The following is a 6,012-nucleotide window of genomic DNA, read 5'->3' on the forward strand; positions in this document are numbered from 1 at the left end:
GAATGTTTGTTTGCAATTTTTGTTAGGAAATAGTATAATTGTTCAGATGAATGTTAAATTTTGTCAGATATATGTATATTTTGTTCTTTTTATGCACATTGACTCTTAAAGTCAATTTAAATGTCTTCGGTGTGACACTACGTAATGTATATATTCTGTATCATATAAATTTTGTTGGCCATTAAATATTTTTTAAATTCATTTAGAATTCTTTGTTCTCCTAATTTTTTCGAATTATACAAAGAAAAAAATAATAATATCTTTTTCTTTTAAAAAAAATAGCCATTCCCTTTGCCACTTTTGGTCGTTATTGTCTTATAAAGCATGCGTTTTTATGAGTATATAATTGGGTTAGCATATAAATCTTAAGGAACAAAATGAACAGTAAAAAGATATACAGCCTTAATGATGATAAACAAAATTATTCCTTCTGTAGATTAAAATTATTGATTTAGTGAACATTACCAGTTTGGAATCACAATTCAATAAAAGTACTCAATATTAAATTATTTGATGAAAGCGAATGAGATGAAAATATATCAAAACTTTGGATACCAATTAAATTCACAGTCCCTCCCTCCATGGTTTCCACGCACGACCAGTATACTTTGTTTACAATCATGTAAACAATGCTTTTTATTCTGCAGTAAACAATTGAGTAATACCCAGTAGGCTTTTTATACTGAAACATGATAATTATATCTGTAAGTAGAAGGGAGGGTAGAGAAATTGGATTGCCAACCATAACTGTTCCCAAAATTTTGTTCTTCTCTCACTCGTTTCCTTAAAAAAAAAACATAAACTATTTATTAGAAATTAAATACTTTTAGTGTTCAAATTTGTCAACCAATAAATCTAATTTACAAATAGGGTATCTTTGTTTATTATTGAAAGCTTAACTCAGACAAACTGACAGACTGACATTGTGTGTGTGTGTTTTGTCCTATTAGGTCATTTGTCCATTTGGTCTTTTGTCCATTTGGTCTTTTGTCAATTTGGTCTTTTGTCTACTAAGTCTTCAGGTGTTTTATAATTGGGTCTTATGTCCCAACGCCAATTTTACAATTTGATTCAACATTAGAAGTTACAACTGGGCAAAAAGATTTTTTACAGAACAAACATGCCATAGTAAAATTTCAATATCTTATCAAGTTTGTGATAACTTTATGTTGATTTACACCATCTACAATTCATAGAATACTTTATCTACTTTGCTAAGATTATAAGATTCAGAAAATTTACAACAAAAATAAATACAAAAAGTATATAACTTTAGCTTACAAGAAATATACCAAAATACAAATTGTATTGTTTGATGAGCCCAACTAAAAAGATGAGGAAAGCTGTGTATAAAATGATTCCCAAATTACACACAAAACCCTTGTCTTGTATCCACTATGAGCTAAAAAAGGCAATTCTAATTGATAAAGTATCTATCTAAAAAATAAACCTTGTATAATAGTGACAGAATGTTTTTCTGTTTGTAACGAAGGATCTCGCTAGCCGCTGAATAAATATGGTTCTCTATTGCAGTAAAGCTTCTCATAGGTTTGTAACCATTTTGAGGAAGGGTTACTCCATACTTCCAAGAGAAATGGAACCTAAAAAAATATAGGAACATAATTTTCTCGTTTACTATTTTAGAATAGTTATTTCTCGTATTATAAACAGCTTCCCGCAGATATAGAATGTACAATTATAAGATTAAAACCAGTTTTTTTAGCCCGTACCTTCGGCACCTCGGGGCTAAAAAATCTGGTTTTAATCTTATGATTGTACATTTTATATTCGTAGAAAGCTAGATATAATACAATGCTAGACATAGTTTTTTTTCGTATGGATGAGAACCGGTTCCTATCCACCGGATTCGAATGAATACGAGAATACATATTTTGCCCGTATTTCCAGTAGTAATGCTCTAAGGAACATGGTATTTCTGTACAGTGTGATTTTTATTATGTAAAAATTATAGTTTAATTTAACCAACTAATTACCCTTGTCAGATATCAATCATTAATATCTTATTTTCTTCGCGTGGTGAGTTTTCTTTTAAAGAAACAAAATAGAATTTTAAATTGTCTACTTGATATAGATGTTTTGTTTATGTAGAAATTCTTGTTTTCTGCCCACTCCTTCATCAATTTAGTTTGAAAATATCTCAATAAAAAGACAAAAAAAACCTAGAATTTATCGTGGTTCAATTTAATGTGTTGCGCGTATGATCATAAAAAAAGTATATATAAGTATACACCAATATACAATCTGATTGATTCTTGATTGATACCTAATTTTGCAGTGACAAGCTGACAAATCTTTGAACTAATAAGGTTGCATTAGGAGTTCAATGCTTAGTCAGGGTACAGCAATTCAACTCATGGGCCCTATTATTTAGCGTTATTTGTACAATTTTAGCCAAAATTATGCACTTTTATTCCGTAGTATGTAACCATAGAAATGTAGTAAGTTGGCAAACATTATTGGCGAGACACACAACATTCTGTCTGAGACAGGCAGTGGTATTCATTCATGTTAGGTTTTTCATCAATTTGAAGATTATAATTCTCTTTTCCTGTAATTATCCTTGTATTAAAATATTGATTTTATTAGGTTATCACATGTGTTTAATTATAATATCATCAGGACGGAATAAAATTCAAGATATTATATAGTGTATCTCTGAACTAATCCTTGTTTAATGCTGTGCATAGTTAATGGTTATATCGTCAAACGTCATTCAGACAACCAACCCTTGGTTTGGAATTTCTAATTGTGCCTTTTAATGAGTTGCTCCTGTTTTAGTCTAAGGCAATTCCCCCTACTATTACTATTGATATCGCACATCTGAAATAGATATCATTTTTATGATACAGTTTTGACCGAGATTCAAACCTTTCATCTTCCCAACACGAACGGGTGCGCTACGTGTTACGCCACAGTTAAAACTGCATACTGATAGAATGCCAACATTTTTTTCAGGGATAGAAATAAACTAAAAATATATCAATAATATGTCTCTAATGATAAATTTTATGATATCCTTATATAAAAGTAAAAGGATGTCTATTGGTCTGTGTTTGGTTATGTGCGTGTCTGACTGTGTGACCTTTTGACCGAAGGATCTCACTATAAGCTGAACCAATATTGTATCCGTTTACGTTGTAACTTCTCATTTTTCCTGAGAAGGTTTATAACTATCCCTTTTCAAACATTACGAACTCTTTTCAAGATATCTTGGCTATATGTTACTTTTTACATATCTTTTTGCCGCTAATGCCAGGCGTATGCAAATTTAAATTATTGATATAAAAATAAATGTATCAAATCATGTAGAGTAAAATCAAGTTCAGACGTGTGACTGGACTATAGAAAAAAAGAGTAGCTTTGCTAAGTTGTAACATACCAAAAAGCGTATTAGTATGAGTATAAGGATAAGGCCAAAAATAGTGGTGTTCTTTCATACTTGGAAAAATATGCTGGAAACCAAGGGAAAGCTTTTATAAAAGCAACAATTTTCATCTTTGATATATTGTTATTTTCAAGTTAATGTAGCTGAAGCTGAAATAGTAGAAGTAGATACAATTTTTACATCTTTTATGGAGCGGTTTGGGCCTAGATTCGAATCCATCACCTCGCCTACGACTAAAGGATACCAAGTAAATTGCAAAAGTACGGGTAATTGTTTATTAAATCTGGGCTTAAATGAAAGGACACTAGAGTAATACCATTAGCCCTGTTCTATGTAATTTATGTATATTTTTACATGGGGACGTAAAAACATATGAGCGGTAAAATTTTGTCCATAATCTGGCGGCCAGTATAGTAGAACCCTGTCAAAGTTGGCGGATACATTCTTATATAAAAGTAACAGGCTTTTTTTAATAAGCTGCCGAGTAAATCACATTTCCCCCATATTTTGACGGACGGACTAAATTATAAGAATTATGAATTATAGAGTGGCTTTGCCTCTAAAAATAGCAGAATTTAACACATACGTCAAACATAGTAATTGAGGGTTGATAATTGTGTCGTTTATTTCCTATTTGTAAAAAATGATCCATGTGACGTCATAAAAATGAGGGAGATGAGTGGAGAAGTGGGAAAGAAAACCCCTAAAAAAGAGATGGATAATCCCTCATTTTTATGACGTCCCATGGATAATTTTGGACACAATTTGGTGTTTGTCCCTGTTTGTATTAACCATTTCTTTCAAAATGGTTGAATGAATATATTTCTCTTATTTTCAGGGAGGCTTTGCTAACTGACTGACAGGGTAGTAGTAGCTATGGCTGGCAGGCAATCAATACGCGGATTTACATCACCATGCAAATGAGACATTGTCCACAGTGATGCCAGCTCAATCTGTTTTAAACCCTTCTTACATAAAAAATTTAGGAAATATCCCACCCCCCCCCCCCCCACCCCCTTATCTTAAAATAGTTGAGATGATAAGGGAGAGGTGGTGGGGGTTGTGAGTTTTTTGCTTGTTTGTTTATTTCTTCATTCATGTCTGGTTAGGTTAGGTAATTTATGGATAGCCGCGTAGGATTATTTACCCTCTAAATGAGATAAGTGTAGATAAAATACTATCCCCTCTTGTTATTTTTAAAAATAAGTGGGGGGGGGGGGGCAGGCAATTTTAGGAAAAGGCCCAAAAATATTTAACAATAAAAATACTTGAAAAGTTCGTTAAAAAGTAGCTAGAGGATATGTGAACAAATTGCCAATGTCGTTAAAGCCATTTATTATAACTATTCAAACTGCCATTAAAATTGTAGATATTTTAAATGAACAACAACAAAAGTTCCAAATTAATATAATGATTTATAAAAATCAAATATTATATTATTGACACCAGAAGTAATGAGTATTTTTTTTAAACATGGCTTCGAATCCGACCAATTTTCGCTGGATTTAAAAGATTCTTAGTTACACTGAAAAATCATCTTTTTCTATTACAGACAATTTTTAAAGATATATAATGAAAAACTTGTAGAATTCATCCCTGTTATATTGACCCTGGCCTTAGGATCAAAACTAAAACCATTCCTATGTTTATATTATATTTTACTATCCGCGGAAAACTGTCTGTAATACAACGTGATACTTAAACATATAAAGGTGAAAGGATATTGACGGAAATAGTTGTAACTAAGGAGGATACTGACGTTTTTATCTTAGTTTTGTGCGTGCTCTAACATTCATTCTACTCGAGAATTGTTATAGTTAGAATAAAGGCCATGGCCATAGCATCTGGAGCTCTGTACTCGAAAATAAGGTGGCAGAAAATAGCTTGAAACCACATGAGGACCAATTTAAAGCTTACTTAAATTGATAACTCAATTTGTTGAGTGGTTACTGAGATCTTAATAGAAAACAAAGCAAAAGATAATTTTACTACTTTAATTCATAGGATTTAATGGCTCAAAGTTGTAGGCGAATTATATCCTCCACTCAACCTTTTATTTATAATCTTCTAAGACAAAAATCCTTAGGAAAATTGGTATTATTATTGCACATGTGGTTATGTGCCAAAAAATTTCTTATTGTACAATATTCTTCCTTTTACCTTATAAACTCTTACAAAACATTACTACATACAACCTTACATGCAATCATCCTCCCATCAACATAAAGAATTGCATTTGTTGCGATATTTCACTTTTTTCAAGGGTAACGAAGTTTTGCAAATTTTAGGTACGAGAATGGCATCTGTTACGATGTATGCATATATAACAGTTAAATAATTTTAACAACGTAGGGTCAGAGTATTTAAGGTAAATTGGAAAAGGAGTTTTTTCTCTTTGCCTCTCCCTGCGGGAGACCCTAACCATGCGGGACATATACCTACGGAAACCTAACCCTTAGGTACTACCCAACACAACCTAATCTGACCTAAAGTAATAAACAAACGAATAACTAGACCCTTCTTTCAAAAGAAAGGGGATTTATGTAATAGACCAGACAACAGTATCGGGCTAACATACAGTAAAACAATTAAAACCTAACAATTAT

Source organism: Acartia tonsa, chromosome 2 (assembly GCF_053477335.1).
Source record: "Acartia tonsa isolate MP-2025a chromosome 2, ASM5347733v1, whole genome shotgun sequence".
Taxonomy (NCBI): domain Eukaryota; kingdom Metazoa; phylum Arthropoda; class Copepoda; order Calanoida; family Acartiidae; genus Acartia; species Acartia tonsa.